Raw genomic sequence first — 19,633 nt, forward strand, 5'->3', positions numbered from 1 at the left:
ACTCCGGAGCGACTTATACTCCAAAAAAATACGGTAGTTTATAAACCGACTTGTGCAGTATTGACTAGTGATTAGGGATGGGAATCAAAAAACGTCTCTTCTTCAGAACCGCTTTCCAGTTCATCAATTCCTTGGAATCGCTTGCCATTCTTTCTGTACCATTCCCTGAATGTTGCAACAGCGCTACTTGTAAACTTTCCAAGGTTGCTATTTTGTCAAGAGGAGGACATACGAGCAATACGTAGAAACATTTGAGCATTCAGCATGCAATGAATGTCACGTTTTTGAACCGCGCTGATGTCATCCCAGGAAGCAGCAATGATGTGGCGTAAATACAACAAAAACAGTGGCTGCCGAAAAAAGACTTTGACCACGGAAACAGCACTGCTGAAACAGGATGTTGTGTTAATGTAGGCAAGATGTAAGAGAGGGAGCATGTATGCGACGTGGACATACTTTAATACAGGGGTAAGGAACCTAAGGCTCGCGAGCCAGATGTGGCTCTTTTGACGACTGTGTTTGGCTTTCAGATAACACGATAAGTAATGAATAATTCCGCTGGAAATAACAGTGTTAAAAATAATGTTCAAATAATCAAACAATGTCATGCATTTTATTCCATCCATCCTTTTTCTTCCACAGCTGCTCAAGGTTGTGCGTGGCTCAGCCAACCCCAGCTGTCCTTCAGGGTACAGGAGGGTCGCATTAATGGAAATAAGTATTTTATTTACAGTATAATTGGTTAGCTTCAGAATAACAATGTTATTAAAAAGAATAAGAGACTTATTCTAAAAATGTTTGTCTTACTTAAAAATGCACGCATTGTATTCAGTGTTAAAAAAGTTATTATGTGGCTCTTACGGAAATACATTTTACAATATTTGGATTTCATGGCTCTCTCAGCCAAAAAGGTTCCCGACCGCTGTTTTAATACATCAAAGATATACGCAATGGGCAGTGCACACATTTTAAGAGGATTAGAGAAGTCTCCAAAAACTCAGAACATTCTCAAAAAAGTGCAGCCTGCATTGCTTTATTGTACAAGAAGGAGCAACAATTGGAAAATAGAGCAAAACTGTATTGGAAAAAATGTATGTTAAAACTAATAACAAATTACTTTCACTGCTATGCTGATGACACCCAACTCTACATGCCCCTAAAGCTGACCAACACGCCGGACTGTAGTCAGTTGGAAGCGTGTCTTAATGATATTAAACAATGGATGTCCGCTAACTTTTTGCAACTTAACGCCAAAAAAACGGAAATGCTGATTATCGGTCCTGCTAGACACCGACCTCTATTTAATAATACAACTTTAACATTTGAAAACCAAATAATAAAACAAGGTGACTCGGTAAAAAATCTGGGTATTATCTTCGACCCAACTCTCTCCTTTGAGTCACACATTAAAAGCGTTACTAAAACGGCCTTCTTTCATCTCCGTAATATCGCTAAAATTCGCTCCATTTTGTCCACTAAAGACGCCGAGATCATTATCCATGCGTTTGTTACGTCTCACCTCGATTACTGTAACGTATTATTTTCGGGTCTCCCCATGTCTAGCATTAAAAGATTACAGTTGGTACAAAATGCGGCTGCTAGACTTTTGACAAGAACAAGAAAGTTTGATCATATTACGCCTGTACTGGCTCACCTGCACTGGCTTCCTGTGCACTTAAGATGTGACTTTAAGGTTTTACTACTTACGTATAAAATACTACAAGGTCTAGCTCCAGCCTATCTTGCCGATTGTATTGTACCATATGTCCCGGCAAGAAATCTGCGTTCAAAAGACTCCCGCTTATTAGTGATTCCTAGAGCCCAAAAAACGTCTGCGGGCTATAGAGCGTTTTCCGTTCGGGCTCCAGTACTCTGGAATGCCCTCCCGGTAACAGTTCGAGATGCTACCTCAGTAGAAGCATTTAAGTCTCACCTTAAAACTCATTTGTATACTCTAGCCTTTAAATAGACCTCCTTTTTAGACTAGTTGATCTGCCGCTTCTTTTCTTTCTCCTATGTCCCCCCCTCCCTTGTGGAGGGGGTCCGGTCCGATGACCATGGATGAAGTACTGGCTGTCCAGAGTCGAGACCCAGGATGGAGCGCTCGTCGGGACCCAGGATGGACCGCTCGCCTGTATCGGTTGGGGACATCTCTACGCTGCTGATCCGCCTGCGCTTGAGATGGTCTCCTGTGGACGGGACTCTCGCTGCTGTCTTGGATCTGCTTGAACTGAACTCTCGCGGCTGTGTTGGAGCCACTATGGATTGAACTTTCACAGTATCATGTTAGACCCGCTCGACATCCATTGCTTTCGGTCCCCTAGAGCCCACATCTGAGGTCCTCTCCAAGGTTTCTCATAGTCAGCATTGTCACTGGCATCCCACTGGATGTGAATTCTCCCTGCCCACTGGGTGTGAGTTTTCCTTGCCCTTTTGTGGGTTCTTCCGAGGATGTTGTAGTCGTAATGATTTGTGCAGTCTTTTGAGACATTTGTGATTTGGGGCTATATAAATAAACATTGATTGATTGATTGAAATTCGATTTTAAATGTATGCATATTATTTAAGTCTTTACTGTATATGCATCAACACGGATTAAACAAATTACATGATCGACATGACATCCTGTTAAACACGGACACACCACACTTCTAGCCACACCCACATCGCCATATGTATAGTGTAAGTATAGTATAATGGACGTCTATGATTAGTTTTTTGCCTTATATCATTGCATCATGCTTTCAGTCCTGTTTTAGGATTTCATTTAGGGCTGGGCGATATGGCCTTTTTTTAATATCTCAATATTTTTAGGCCATATCGCGATACACAATATACATATATATCTCGATATTTTACCTTAGCCTTGAATTAACACTTGATGCATATAATCGCAGCAGTATGATGATTCTATGTGTCTACATGAAAACAATCTTCTTCATACTGCAGTAATATATGCTCATTTTATACTTTCATGCAGAAAAGGAAATCCCAACTAAGTCAATTGGCCAAAACTGTATTCATTAAAGTTATTAGAAGGTGACTTTTCAAATGATGCTACATATTAGCAGTAATGCTACCTTTGGTAGCTAAGCTTGTGCCCCACACTTGACAAATTAAAGTTGTCTATTCGACATCTTCCCGCTTGAAGCCGAACCACCGCCAGACGATGGACCCCCTGCTGTTTTTCTTGGAAATTCATTTTTCCTTCATTCGCACCTTCTTTCTCTCGTATTACCACTCGCAATGCTTCGCTAGCATCACAGCTAACGTTACCCAGTCTGCCACGTCTCTGCTCCCTGAGGGGTTTTTTTGTACGTATGACGTGACAGTATGTGACGTGTGGAAGTTTGTGCACTTCCTGTCTGTCAAAAGGAGACATAATAAGACGTGGGAAGAGCCATAGTGTAATGCCTGCAGCTAAAAGCAACTGCGTGAGTGCGTGTACTCGAATTTTACGATATAGTAATTTTCTATATCGCACAGAGACAAACCCGCGATATATCGCCCAGCCCTAATTTCATTGCAAATGTTATTCTGAAACAGGCAGAACCTCCAAAACAATAAATATGGTTATTTTAAGCATGCATCCTTGGCCTCATTTTAAAGATGGACTTGGCAATGCAAAAGCTGATGAAGACTGACTTTCATGTAAATAAGCCAAAGGCTTTCTTGGTGATGTCAGGCACTCAGACTTGACCCGCATTGATTTACTAAACAGTCAGACATCGATATCATCAGGGTTACACACATAGACAAAAACATAACTAAACACTTCCTCCCTTTTGCCCCTCATGCAACCCGACACTTCAATCACATCGCACAATCAGACATGTATTCCCCTGAGCTGGGTCATCGTTTTAATGATCAATCGGAAAAACAGCCCACCCCACACACACTAAAACCTACACTACATCTGCACATTGACTGAACAAAGCTCTGCACAGATGGCTGAGAGGATACGGAACGGTGGTCCTGTCTTTAAATTCTGTTGTGTGACAGCAGTGAATATCCTAGTATTGAGAATCACTGGCGACAGTAAGAATTAGGGACGGGCGATACGGGCCAAAATCTATATTGTCATATATCTTGCATTTTCTAGCGATAACCTTACAATACGATGGTCCTGAGTAGTCCTGAGTTTAATCCTGGACTCGGGATCTTTCTGTGTGGAGTTTGCATGTTCTCCCCATGACTGCGTGGGTTCCCTCCGGTCCCTCACCTGTCGTCATGTCGAGTCATGTCGACGAGCATGTTCTGCAGTGTACACACACACACACACACACACACACACACACACACACACGGTAGAAAATGGATGGATGGATGGACATTTGTCACGATATGGTTATGAATGTTCTCATTCATCCAGGTCATTGTCATCTCAGGACATACATTCAATCAATCGCAACTGGACTCTTTGTCTATTTCTGTTAAAATGTAAAACATACTTATAAAATAACATTGTTGTATGGATACTACACATTAATTTTGGGCGAGACTACACATTTCGGTATCAATCCAGAAAGAAGTTACAGGGGTGGTAGCGGCCATACCAATGCTAATATTGACAATTCCAATTTTTAAGATCAGTGAACGATTCAATTTTTGATCACCATTATAATAAAAAATAAACAAAAGATGGCGGTGTACAATATTAAATATTTATTAGATGATTCCCCTTATTTTATTTAAAGCCAATCACCAGAATGACCGCGTGCGTCCCACAGAGGAAGTGACGTCAGAAAGAACGCGCCACAGCCAGCTTCATAATAAAGCGGTTTCGTAACTCGGAGCTAATCACTGGAAATATGAAAGCGAGTCATCCAGACATGCCTGTTTCTCCTTCCGTCTGTGCAGACGCTTGTGGAAATCACACATGAATACTTTAAGAGAAAGCGATTGCAGCTATTTGGGATACAACACTTCTCAGACGGCAGGAGAACTTCCCAACGTCCAGGTAAGCTGTGGTTTTACTTACTGAAAAACTGTGTCCATTTGTCAAAGGAGAGACAACGACAATGCGAGCTCCCATGGATGTGATAAAAAAAAGGTAGCGTGTGCTTTGTAATACCTGGCCGTCCAGGGAAGACTACGGAAAACATCGAATGCTTTTGGACTGGCAAAGCAGACTGTATCAGTCATTGTCTGCCATGTATTTTGCAGAATAAACGTCACCAAAAACATATGGACAATGAAGGTGAAGGCAAAAGAGTGAGGAGTGTCCTGACCAGATGTCTTGATCGCTAGATTGATACATTGTTTATGTTCACGTGTCCAATAAAGATTTGATTAATTTATGATGGCTCAGGTGTGATTCACTACAATAGGGCCCCAAAGCACAACGGATTCCAGGTAATTAAAATACCACAATTGCCATATTTTTTGGACTATAAGTCACAGTTTTTTTCATAGTTTGGCCAGGGATGCGACAAATACTCAGGAGCGACTTATGTGTTAAATTATTAATACATTACCATAAAATATCTAATAATATTATTTAGCTCATTCACGTAAGAGACTAGACGTATAAGATTTCATGGGATTTAGCGATTAGGAGTGACAGATTGTTTGGTAAACGTATAGCATGTTCTATATGTTATAGTTATTTGAATGACTCTTACCATAATATGTTATGTTAACATACCAGGCACGTTCTCCGTTGGTTATTTATGCATCATAAAACGTACACTTATTCAGCCTGTTGTTCACTGTTCTTTATTTATTTTAAATTGCCTTTCAAATGACTATTCTTGGTGTCCGGTTTTATCAAATAAATTTCCCTAAAAAATGTGATTTATACTCCATGTTTTTTTCCTTCTTTATTATGCATTTTCGGCATACTGCGAAAAATACGGTAACTGTTCAGATGAGTTAAATTTAATCGAATAACTTGCACACAAAGCAACACTGGAGGTGACTATGGCATGCGCATTTCCCCCGCATGCGTATTAGGTTGTGTTGCGCAGGCATACGGGGGGGGGTTTAAAATGACCATTGTGTGTGTGTGGACGAGGATAGGTGGGATTTAACCTGGATAACCTTAGCCGGCTTAGTGTAGAAGTGGGCCTTAGAAGCGGCTTTGCACTTTTTTTTCAATTCAACACGATTCTCGATTCAAAAATGATTTTTTTCCCGATTCCAAAGGATTCTCTATTCCTTCAATACATAAGATTTCAGCAAGATCTACCCCAGTCTGCGGACATGCTAACAGAGTAGTAGATTTTTGTAAAAAGCTTTTATAATTGTAAAGGACAATGTTTTATCAACTGATTGCAATAATGCAAATTTAATTTAACTAGTAAATGAACCAAAAAGATGACTTATTTTATCTCTGTGAAAACATTGGACACAGTGTGTTGTCAAGCTTATGAGATGCGATGCAAGTATAAGCCACTGTGACATTATTGTTCTTTTTTTTTATTTGTATTATTGTCAAATGATAATGTCAATGAGGGATTTTTAGTCACTGCTATGCTGAAATTATAACTAATATTGATACTGTTGTTGATAATATTCATTTTTGTTTCACTACTTTTGGTTTGTTCTGTGTCGTGTTTGTGTTTCCTCTCAATTGCTCTGTTTATTGCAGTTCTTAGTGTTCATGGGTCAGGTTTGGTTTTGGAATTGGATCGCATTGTTATGGTATTGCTTTGTATTGTTTTGTTGGATTGATTCATAAATTTAAAAAAAAAATCCCCCCCAAAAATCTATTTTTTAATAATGACAATTGATTCTGAATCACACAACGTGAGAATCACAATTCGAATTCAAATCGATTTTTTCCCACACCCCTATTAGCAGCACTCGCTAGCGAGGATCCATTTGTTGCAGTCAAATATTTGTATGACACGGCATTATGACGATATAATGATAGTACTAAAAGCTCTATCATGATATAATGACTGCGATGAGGTGGCGACTTGTCCAGGGTGTACCCCGACTTCCGCCCGATTATAGCTGAGATAGGTACCGGCGCCCCCCCACCACCCCAAAAGAAATAAGTGGTAGAAAATGAATGGATGGAGCGATGATATAATGATAGTAGTAAAGGGGAACATTATCACCAGACCTATGTAAGCGTCAATATATACCTTGATGTTGCAGAAAAAAGACCATATGTATTTTTAACCGATTCCCGAACTCTAAATGGGTGAATTTTGGCGAAATAAACGCCTTTGTATTATTTGCTCTCGGAGCGATGACGTCAACCGCCATTTTCTCAAACACATTATAAACATTGAGTCGAATCAGCTCTGTTATTTTCCGTTTTTTCGATTGTTTTCCGTACCTTGGAGACGTCATGCCTCATCGATGTGTTGTCGGAGGGTGTAAGAACACGATCAGGGACGGATTCAAATTGATTTACGTAGAATGTGCATCAATTAGCACGGCATGCTAATCAATGCTAACATGCTATTTAGACTAGCTGTATGTACATTTGTAGCTATATTTGCATCCAGCTTTTCCACATTTAATGCCAAACAAACACTTATCAATCGACGGATTTAAGTTGCTCCAGTGTCACAAGATGCGAAAGTCCCGATTGTTTGGTCTGCATATTTTACCGGCGATGCTAAGGCAGACATGGCACAGAGATGTATGGATATCCTGCAGATGCATTTCCAACGATAAAGTCAACGAAATCACAAAGGTGAGTTTTGTTGATTTTATTGACTTATATGCTAATCAGACATATTTGGTCGCGGCATGACTGCCAGCTAATCGATGCTAACATGCTATTTAGGCTAGCTGTATGTACATTTGTAGCTATATTTGCATCCAGCGTTTCCCTCCACCCACATTTAATGCCAAACAAACACTTACCAATCGACAGATTTAAGTTGCTCCAGTGTCACAAGAGGCGAAAGTCCCGATCGTTTGGTCCGCACATTTTACTGGCGATGCTAAGGCAGACATGCTCAATAGCTCAATAGCTTCAGTTTCTTCTTCAATTTCGTTTTCGCTCTCTGCCTCCATACTCCAACCATCCGTTTCAATACATGCGTAATCTGTTGAATCGCTTAAGCCGCTGAATTCCGAGTCCGAATCCGAGCTAATGTCGCTATATCTTGTTGAGCTATCCGCCTGTATAGCATGTATATCACTGGATGACGTCACAGGAAAATGGACGGTGGTTTCACAGATAGCGAAAATCAGGCACTTCAAAGCCTTTTTTCGGGATAATCCACGATGGGTAAAATTTAGGAAAATAAATAAATAAATAAAATAAGCCACTGGGAACTGATTTGTATTGGTTTTAACCCTTCTGAAATTGTGTTCCCCTTTAAAAGCTCTATCATCATTGATATTGATATTTAAATTTTGTTTTCTTTTCCTGCTTTTTTTTAATTAGTACTTGAAAGCATAGTCGGACCCATGTATTAACATCGTACAAATATATAGTGTACGTCTGAGGCTTCCAGTCTGCCTGCAGAGGTCAGGAGACCCCTCTCATTACAGACTGCAGATGAATGACACTCTCAATGACCTGCAAGAGCAGAGCAGATCCTCATACATAGAGTGCAGACATACACACACCGCACACACACACACACACACACACACACACACACACACACACACACACATGTCCCACTGGGGCCATAGAATCAAATAAACTGGGGTAGGGGCTACATTGTGCTACGAGTCTTCCCCTCCCCCCATATTACTCTCTCATGCGTTAAACCATGTTATTGGTCTTTGAAAACATGTTTTCTCAAGATAGCATTTATAAGTTTGACAGTGTGGATATTAATTTAAAACCCCAATGTTTATTTATGTAATAAAAATGATTAATAATGTTGATAAAGGGAGATATTTTATTTGCACATCCTAACAAGCTCTCTCGATAACACAACAGTTATGTTTTTATAATTATGCAGTGTGTCATTTTTTAGTGGAACTGGCAGAAGCAGGGGAGGTTTTAGCCTCCACCCTAAAAAAACAAAAAAAAAAGTTTTTAAAAAGCAAACAAATGTTCCTGCTGGTTGTATGTATCGGCGCTCACTGTGAGCCTTGTAATTCCTTTTTGCTGTACCATCGCCATTCATGTCCCAAACTGCACACACGCAGCGCACTGCTGGTCAAATTACCACTGGGCTTATTATCAAAAATCATGCACCCGCTGAATGGATGGGCAGTGTGTGTGTGTGTGTGTGTGTGTGTGTGTGTGTGGAGGGGAGGGGATCCCGCTGAGCATCAGCAGACAAAAGAGAGAAGGAATTATCTTTATGCTGACAAGAAGAAAAAAAATGCTTTAAAATTCCAAATGGCTCGAGCTTGGAAGCAATAGGGACCCCTGGAAAGGTCACCTGGCATCAGAGAATTTGTGAATTTTACACACACACACACACAAAAAAAAAATCATTAAGCATTCTTGTTTGAAACAGATTCAAAGGATGCTGCAGAAGGTTTTTTTTCCAAGGTGAAAAATACAAAGGGAATCTGCTACCAGCTGCTACTTTGCATACCTTAGGCTTGCCAGAGGTGAGTGTGGATCTGTGATTGTTGCTTGTGACAAACTGACCCCGCCTTTTTCTGATCTCTTTGTTGCACAACAAAATGTTGTACAAGGGCTCCATTTTTAGTGTTCTCCGCCACGCTCATTTGATCTGTTCCTTAGCATCGCCTCTTCTCTTCACATTTTGGCACACCCACCTCTCTCCTTCACTCCCTCCTTTGTTTGCTTGGCAAGTAGCCAGGTGGACCTTCCTTTGTCTGCTTGTTTATTAATGCTAAGGTTTAAAAATACATTTCAAGAATATATTGGATGAAGGAATTAAGTTTAGCATGAACGATACCCACTCAATTTTTATGTCATGTGAAAATAAGGAGTGTGTTGCCTTTAACAGTGACTCCCCTTTACATTATTATTTGATATTTGGTGCAAAATATTGGTGAACAGGGACGGAGTGGCGCAGTGGGAGAGTGGCCGTGCGCAACCCGAGGGTCCCTGGTTCAAATCCCACCTAGTACCAACCTTGTCACGTCCGTTGTGTCCTGAGCAAGACACTTCACCCTTGCTCCTGATGGGTGCTGGTTGGCGCCTTGCATGGCAGCTCCCTCCATCAGTGTGTGAATGTGTGTGTGAATGGGTAAATGTGGAAGTAGTGTCAAAGCGCTTTGAGTACCTTGAAGGTAGAAAAGCGCTATACAAGTACAACCCATTTATCATTTATCATTTAACAATTTAGATTGTCATTTTTTCACCAAATATACAATTTCGATGACAGTGTAAGGTTGTACGTTTTACCAGTATTAGTATAGTACCGCAATACTAATGAATCATATTCGGTACTATACCGCCTCTAAAAAGTAACGGTCCCCCACCCATCGTCACGTCATGTCATGTAGAAAAGCATGTTCTGCAGTGCACACACACACACAGAGTACTTACAAACAGACACAGTGTGTAGACAGAAAAGGGAGAACGAACAAATTTTGGCTAAATAATTAACGATAAAGTTGAAGTTTTAACAATGAAACATCCTCAGGAAGAGGTGCTTTAAAGGCCTACTGAAACCCACTACTACCGACCACGCAGTGTGATCGTTTATATATCAATGATGAAATATTAACATTGCAACACATGCCAATACGGCCTTTTTAGTTTACTAAATTGCAATTTTAAATTTCGCGCGAAGTATCCTGTTGATAATGTCGCGGTATGACGACGCGTGCGCGTGATGTCACGGATTGTAGTGGACATTTTGTTCCAGCCTCGATCCCAGCTATAAGTTGTCTGCTTTAATCACATAATTACACAGTATTCTGGACATCTGTTTTGCTGAATCTTTTGCAATTTGTTCAATTAATAATGGAGAAGTCAAAGAAGAAAGATGTAGGTGGGAAGCAGTGTATTACGGCCGCCTGTTTCCTTGTTTACATTCCCGAAAGATGACGGTGAAGCTTTACTATGGAACATAGCGGTCAAGTGAACATGGTTCCCTGCCACATGTCAACCAGGAGGTTACGGTGAGAAAACGGTGGTAATAAGTCGGCTCTTACCGTAGACATGAGCGGAGAGCTTGCATTATTCCTCGTGCACCTGTCAAAGAGGCAGCTACGGTCTCTCTTGCCTCCTCCGACTGGCCGCCCCCGAACGTGGGATGCTTCCACCGTGGAGGGGGAAAAAATAAATCTTAGCCCGGCGCCAACGGCTGCCTTCGCTTCGCCTCATCGAGAAATGTGGCTTCCCTCAGAGACGCTGGCTGTAACCACACCTGTGGCCACACCCCTCCAACTTTCACTAAAACACTAGTAAAACAATAAGCAGATAAGGGGTTTTCCAGAATTATCCTAGCAAATTTGTCTAATAACATCTGAATCGCTCTGCATTCTAGTTTTTTTTGTATTTTTTTCCTAGTCCTTCACTCTCACTTTCCTCATCCACATATATTTCATCCTCGCTCAAATTAATGCTCCACAACCCGTGACGTCACGCACACATCGTCTGCAACTTCCCCTACAGGCAAGGCTTTTTTATTAGCGACCAAAAGTTGCAAACTTTATCGTCGATGTTCTCTACTAAATCCGTTCAGCAAAAATATGGCAATATCGCAAAATGATCAAGTATGACACATGGAATGGACCTGCTATCCCTCTTTAAATAAGAACATCTCATTTCAGAAGGCCTTTAAGACGTTGCTGGCTAGCTAGCGGCTAATACTCATCTGCAGTCAGCAGGGATGTAACTACTTCTAAATCACTAATCCTTGTCTCAGTGGTGACTAGTGAAATACATTTATTTCAAGTCTCTTAGTGTAATACGAGTGATAGCTGTACATGCTTCACTACACATCACTGACCAATGACATTGACGAGAAAAATCAAGATTTTACTACGTCCGATTATCAATTATGACAATCATCTTGACTTTGAACACACTGCCCCCATATGAATGAAAGGCATACTTAGTCAACAGCCATACATGTCACGCTAAGGGTGGCCGTATGAAAAACGCCAACACTGTCATGAACATGTGCCATAAAATGAAATCATACTAAACAACAATGACAAACACATGTTGAGAGAATATTTGCAAGGCAACACAACATAAACACTACAGAACAAATACCCACAATTCCCTGCAGCACCAACTCTTCCTGAACGCTACAATATAAACAACCGGCATTGGTGGAACTACACTTAACATCCACTGTAATGATACCAAGTAAAATAGCGTATCTAGTCGATACTACTATGATTACATCAATATTTTTGGGCGTCGCAAAATCTTTTTTGTTTTTTTTAATTCAGATTATGTTTATATTATCTCAGGAAATATGTCCCTGGACACATGAGGACTTTGAATATGACCAATGGATGGTATCATCCAAAACTAATGTAAAGTATCAAACAACAGAAAAATAAGTGATTATATTTTAACAGAAGTGTACATAGAACATGTTAAAAGAGAAAGTAAGCAGATATTAGCAGTAAATGTAAAAGTAGATTAATAATGCATTTTCTACTACTTGTCCTTAATAACATTGACAAAATAATACAATGGAAAATGACACAATATGTTACTACATACGTCAGCAGACTAATTAGGAGTCTTGTATGTTCACAATTTTATTCAGGACAAACTTGCAATAAGAAACATATTTTTATTGTATCCTAAGATTTTTGGGTTAAAATAAAGCCAATAATAATATTATTTATGTTCCCCTTTATTTAGAAAAGTACCAAAATAATGGTATCGGAACAACACTACACTAGTGTCACTACTAGTCTTGCAAAAACCTACTACACAAACAATTCAGAGCAGACTGATCAGTGGCTTTCATTTTTAAATCTCAATGTCCTTAACAACAGTCTAGGCTCGAGCTGCACAAAATAATCGGTTAATTTAATTTAAAGATTAAAAAAAATAGTTTTAACAACCGAAATAAAAAAATATAAAAAAATGTTCCAATGAGGCAAGTATAACCATAGTGTGCTGTGTGTGGGTAAGGGTGCGCAAATCAAGCACCCCTGTTCCCATACTTGCCATGCAGTAAGCTGGTAAACGCCCCTTGAGCCTTTTGGAAAGAAACATGGCTTCGACCCCGTGGGACTTCTTTACTTTTTGCGTGATCTTTAGACAAACTGTTCTGCGAACATTGCGCAAAGTGGGACAAAACATCAGGCTTCCACACATCAAATCGTATCAGCTACCTGCAGCGCCAGCATCGCTACAACAGTCTTAAAAGCCTTTTGGGCTGTTAAAGAACAGCCTGGGGCTTGTTCGTATCCCCACTGTGTTTGAAAAAGTGCAAAAAGTTTGCCAGAGACGACCCGAGAGCTAAAGCGAGTTGTAATTTTATCTTGGAAATGATGGCGCTAGACGACCGGCAGCACTTTTTTTTTTACTGTTGATACTGGCTTTTGTTAGGACTCAAATTACAGGTACAAGTGTGCACAAACTACAGTTAAATCTAAATGTAAAAAAATAACAGTAATCGGTTAATGATGTTGGAAAGCAGGAAGTTATAGTGATCGGTTTGAAATAGAAAGTGTCTATTCCCATGATTTACTATATTTTCTTTGGTTGTAGCTTTTATGGGGCTTCACGGTGGCAGAGGGGTTAGTGCGTCTGTCTCACAAAACGAAGGTCCTGCAGTCCTGGGTTCAAATCCAGGCTCGGGATCTTTCTGTGTGGAGTTTGCATGTTCTCCCCGTGAATGCGTGGGTTCCCTCCGGGTACTCCGGCTTCCTCCCACCTCCAAAGACATGCACCTGGGAATAGGTTGATTGGCAACACTAAATTGGCCCCTAGTGTGTGAATGTGAGTGTGAATGTTGTCTGTCTATCTGTGTTGGCCCTGCGATGAGGTGGCGACTTGTCCAGGGTGTACCCCGCCTTCCGCCCGATTGTAGCTGAGATAGGCGCCAGCGCCCCCCGCAACCCTAAAATGGAATAAGCGGTAGAAAATGGATGGATGTAGCTTTTATGAAAGCATTATAAACAACACATCTAGACTAGCGGTCAAAGTCACCATTTACAAAAACTCGAGAAAAAAATAGTAAGGGTTAAAGTTAAAGTACCACTGATAGTCACGCACACACTAGGTGTGGTGAAATTACCCTCAGCATTTGACCCATCCCCTTGTTCCATCCCCTGGGAGGTGAGGGAAGGCAAGGCAAGGCAAGGCAATTTTATCTATATAGCACATATACAACAAGTTTTAAATTGGACCACAGTGCTTTACAGGTTAAAAAGCATAGAGCAGAAAACAAAACAAAACCAAACAAAGAACATAAACAATGAATATGTCATGTCTTCTGATCATGTTTTGTTTAGTTATATTCTGTTTGTTTTTGACTCCATTAGTTGCTGTTTTTGCACACCCTGGTTTGTTTTAGTTTCCAGGACCACTCATTAGTTTCACCTCTACTCATTTGGACTCACACACCTGATTTGTTTAGGACTCACGCACCTGTCTTAATCATGTCACTAGCATTTAAGCCTGTAGTTGCCAGGCAGTCGGTGGCGTCATTGTTTGTTTCATGCTCTGTTCTTGCCACAGCAAGTCTTGCTTGTTTCATGCAATGCCAAGTAAGTTTTTGTTTATTCCTGTCAGTTAGCTACTTTTGTTGCATGTCTAAAGTTCAGTCTAAGTGTTAGTTTTGTTTCCTTGGCCAAGTTGTGCCTCCGCTGGAAGCGCTTTTTGTTTGTACCTTTTTAGTCAAAATTAAATAATGTTTATAACTGCACGCCACGTTCCGAGTAGTCTGCCTTCCTGGGAGAACGACCCCGACGCAAACTGCAACCCCCACTCCGCCATCTTGACAGAATGAGCTAAACAAGATTGTGTAAAAGCAATACGGTAAAAGGGTTCAAATGATAAGTAAAAACAATTGCATAATAAAAATAATGAAACTACAAAAGTGCGACAAATTGGAAAAAAAAAACTAAAGCGAAGGAGGCTTGGGGGGGACTAGAAATGGTGGCCTAGTGGGCGGACTCAGCTCAGGTTAAAGGCCAGCAAGAAGAGGTAGGTCTTAAGAAGGGTTTTGAAGACCCCCAGGCTCTGGGATGACCTAATGTTGAGGGGAAGGCTGTTCTAGAGCTTTGGAGGGGAGCAGTGAGCAGCAGCAGTGGCCGTGTTTAGGAATCATTTTGGTGACTTAACCCCCAATTCCAACCCTTGATGCTGAGCGCCAAGCAGGGAGGTAATGTTTTACAGTATTTGGTATGACTCGGCCAGGGTTTGAACTCACGACCAATCAATCTCAGGGCGGACACTCTAACCACTAGGCCACTGAGCAGGCCTGGTAGGTCCCTATCCACTTTGTTGGCCTCCGATCTTAGCTGATTTGAAGTCCTGATGCGATACTTCACAATAGATTGTAGAACTGAAAATGTTTTACAGCAAATAACTAAAGTAAACACACTTTTAGAAAGTTTACCTTAAAAAATTTTGAATTTACTAGTATTAGTATGTACACATTTTTTTTTCAAAATATGACACCCTTACATTGACACTTTAGCGGGTAACTTCTTGTGTCTTCCTGCTCTGTGTGTAGCATGCTTAGCATTCCTTTTGCTCAAGTGACTATTGCCATTGTACATGGAGAACATATATTTAATCTAAATATCATTGTGATTAGAATGATACTGTGTACATGGACCCTAAAAAATAGATTCAACTATGACGTGCATTTTCATGCATCATACCTTAAAAGGGAAACTAATTACGAGTGTTCACATCCACAGGAACCACATGGGTTAGCCTATTCTATACAGTGTTTACCACCTTACTGGTGTTCACTTCACAGCCACAGATGGTTCATCTAGTTATTGACATTATTTACACATTAGTTTGGTTCATTCACACATTACTTTGACATGTTTGCTTTGATGGCTCTGACATGAGCCTTCCTGGCAAATTTCTGAGCAGCTTGCATTTTCCTTTTTGTTTCTGCTTTTGTGGATTCTGCTTTGGATTGTACACCCAATTTCTGTCTCTTTGACTCTCTGTCCAGTTCTAACTGCTCCAAATGCAAAAATCACAAAGAGTACAAACAATGTTTATTATATTAGCTCATTTTGTTTATCTGAATAACCATTTGTTATGCTTACATGGTAAACAATGAAAATGAATGTGCTGTGGATTGTTTTATCCAGACGCATACATTTGTCCAAATGTGGCCAACTCGAGACATGCCATTTTCCACTAGTATTTTTTAAATATATAAATTGCCCGCTTGTATATCGCCTCTTCTCTTCTCTGACTCTCTCGTCATCTTTTGGGATGTGCGTGTCTGTTGTGATTTCCCTTCCTGGTTCCAAGACCCGCAATATCTTGCCTCTGATTGGCCTCTCGGTAATATTTCGCCCTAATCTTAACCAATCATGACTCATCATATTAAAGTGACCTACCAATCATGGATTTTCTTATACGTAAACCAACCAATCATCATTGATGTTTCCCGTATATTTCGTCCTCTGCCCTTGGAGTTGCTTCGCTACTGTTAGGCTTTCCCCTGACCGTTTGTTTGTGTTTTAGTTTTTTCCACTGCATTTGTCTTGGTTTCCTCTGTGTCTTTAGTATTTCCTGTTTTTAGTTCCTGTCAGCGCTCTTATTTAGTCTGTTTCCTGTTTTTCCCCTGTGCGCTGTTTTTCCCTCAGCTGCGGCTGATTGGCACCTGGCCACACCTGGTGTCAATCAGCCCGTTTTTTTTTTTGTCTGTTTTTGTCCTCCAGTCAGTTGCTGGATTATTGTCATGCCGATGTCGCTCTTGTCGTTGCTACCTGTCATGTCGTATCTTGTCTTATCTATACATTGCGGTAAGCTATGTTTGATTTGTGTTGGATCCGCTTTGGACTGGACTCTCGCGACTGTGTTGGATCCATTATGGATTGAACTTTCACAGTATCATGTTGAACTTTCACAGTATCATGTTAGACCCGCTCGACATCCATTGCTTTCCTCCCCTCCAAGGTTCTCATAGTCATCATTGTCACCGACGTCCCACTGGGTCATTATTGTCACCGATGTCCCACTGGGTGTGAGTTTTCCTTGCCCTTATGTGGGCCTACCGAGGATGTCGTAGTGGTTTGTGCAGCCCTTTGAGACACTAGTGATTTAGGGCTATATAAGTAAACATTGATTGATTGATTGATTGATTGATTGCGTTTTTTAGCTTACTGCCTTTTGTTCCCTGCTTCCAAGTTTGTTTTTATATTACCTGTACAACTTCTGTTTCCTGCTCGATTCTTGCTAGCTTCAATGCTAAGTTCCTTTTTGTTTTCTCGCTCCCATGCTAGCTCCCTTAATTTGTTATCCGCCTTGTGCGCGCTTTGTGTTAGTACCCTTTTGTTTATTCTTGTTCTATTATTTAAATAACATCATGTTTTCCTGCAAAATGCCTCCCTCCTTCTCTGCATCTTAGAGTTCGTCACCAACTAACTCCGACAGCTACATAGCTTAAATTTTTAAGTTAATCATTTTTATTGGAAAACCGTAGTTTTTACCACTGGATTATCAAAAACATTGCAGGTCGGAAAAAACGGATAATCATTTTTTTATATTTTTACATAGATAAAAAAAAAGAAGGATTTACGACTACAGACGGAAAAATCACATGCCTGACATAGCTAATGATAATAAACTAAGTTTATTTTTCATGGTGGCCAAGGTCTTAAAAGCGGTTTCACACTGTGGATAGAGGACACGTTTGTCACAAGCTGTGCTCAAATGCAAGCTTGTGTTCTGGCACAACACACACCCTCCTGGAATCCACGCAACTCTTGCATGTGTGTAGCAATGAATATAGAAATGTAATTGTGTCTTCTTGAGCTTGAATCCCTTTTTAAGGAATCTTTTGCATCAGTACAATATTTAGCCATGAAAGCACTGGGACACAGCTACAGTAGAGATTGGGTCATGTCATCAAACATCTTTTTGTAATATTTCTCTATTTTGTTTCCTTTTAAACCCCCATTATTTACCTTTTACTTTTTTTTTAAATTGATCTCAACTCTGTACACTGCTGCTGGAATTTTAATTTTCCTGAAGGAACTCTCCTGAAGGAATCAATAAAGTACTATCTATCTATCTATCTATCTATCTATCTATCTATCTATCTATCTATCTATCTATCTATCTTTGTGATCATGTTTTGTTTAGTTGTGTTATGTTACTTCAAGACTCCATTAGTTCCTGTTTTTTCACTCCATTGTTTTGTTTCCATGACAACCCATTAGTTTTCACCTGTCCTCATGTCACACACCTGATTCACTTGGACTCATGTACCTGCTGCAAATCACCACGTCGCTTTTTAAGCCTGTAGTTGCCAGGCAGTCAGCTGGCGACATCTGTCAAAACTTGGACTTTGGTGAGGTTTGTTTTCCCGAGATGCGAAGCGACATGGAGTGAAGTTAATGACATGTTTAATTTTAACACTCAAAAGTACTATAAAAACAAAGGGCGGGCACAAGGCGGGGAACAAACTTAACGCAGGACCAAAACTAACAAATTATCAGACTAAGGACATGAAACAAAACTACACTTACTGTGACGTGAAAAGCGTGAAACTATGGCAAGAAGTGAGCAATCAGAAGTATCAGGAGTGTGATGTCGCCAGCTGACTGCCTGGCAACTACAGGCTTAAAAAGTGACGTGGTGATTGACAATATGTGCATGAGTCCAAGTAAATCAGGTGCGTGACATGAGGACAGGTGAAAACTAATGAGTTGTCATGGAAACCAAACAATGGAGTGAAAAAATAGGAACTAATGGAGTCTTGAAGTAACATAACACAACTAAACAAAACATGATCACAAAGACATGACAGATTTTCAAGGCTCGGCAGCTCATTAGCCGATCGTTGATCAGTTAAAAAAGGCTAATATCGTTTCTGACCCGATCCGACGATCAAGACAGCTCTAGTAATAAGTCATTAAAACACATACACCTGTAGATCACCGGCCTATTCCTGATCTTAATCACAGAATCACTTGCAAGTAACAAATAAACAAACTGACCTGGATTTAGCTGTGGCTCAGCATCACCATGGTCAGGAATGACCCAAAGTAACCTTCCACTGTGTTTTTCTTAATCATTGTGGGCATCAAGGGCATGTTTGTGATATAACAACGCTCCCACTTCTTCTTTCTGCATGTTTCCCAGTCACCTAGGTGTATCCAGGGTTACCCCAAGCCACCGGAATACAAATACACAGACACAAACACACACACACACCACACTAGCCTGTCTTCTATCCGGATCTGCAGTGTCCCACACCAACCCTCTTCAATAACAGACCATCTTATTGACAGCGACCGTCACAAGGGACTTTTTGTTCACTTTTAAAGGGGAACTGCACTTTTTTGATTGGAATTTTGCCTATCGATCACAAAGACATGACAACGGATGTATTTTTTTTCAATGCATTGTGACTCGTAAATCAATTTAAATAAAAGTCTGCTTATAACGCAGCCAACGGGAGGTCACCTATTCCGCCCATGAAACCCAATGAATACTCTTCCAAAAACTTCCAAAAATACTCTATATACATTTCATGACATGAATATAAGTAATAGTGATATTGTTATAAGCGTTAATGCAGATAAACTATAGCGGCGCCGTGAACACTGATGTGTGCCAATTAGAGATGCACGGTTTGCGGTCTCATCCGCG

The sequence above is a fragment of the Nerophis ophidion genome, linkage group LG22 (assembly GCF_033978795.1).
Source record: "Nerophis ophidion isolate RoL-2023_Sa linkage group LG22, RoL_Noph_v1.0, whole genome shotgun sequence".
Classification (NCBI taxonomy): domain Eukaryota; kingdom Metazoa; phylum Chordata; class Actinopteri; order Syngnathiformes; family Syngnathidae; genus Nerophis; species Nerophis ophidion.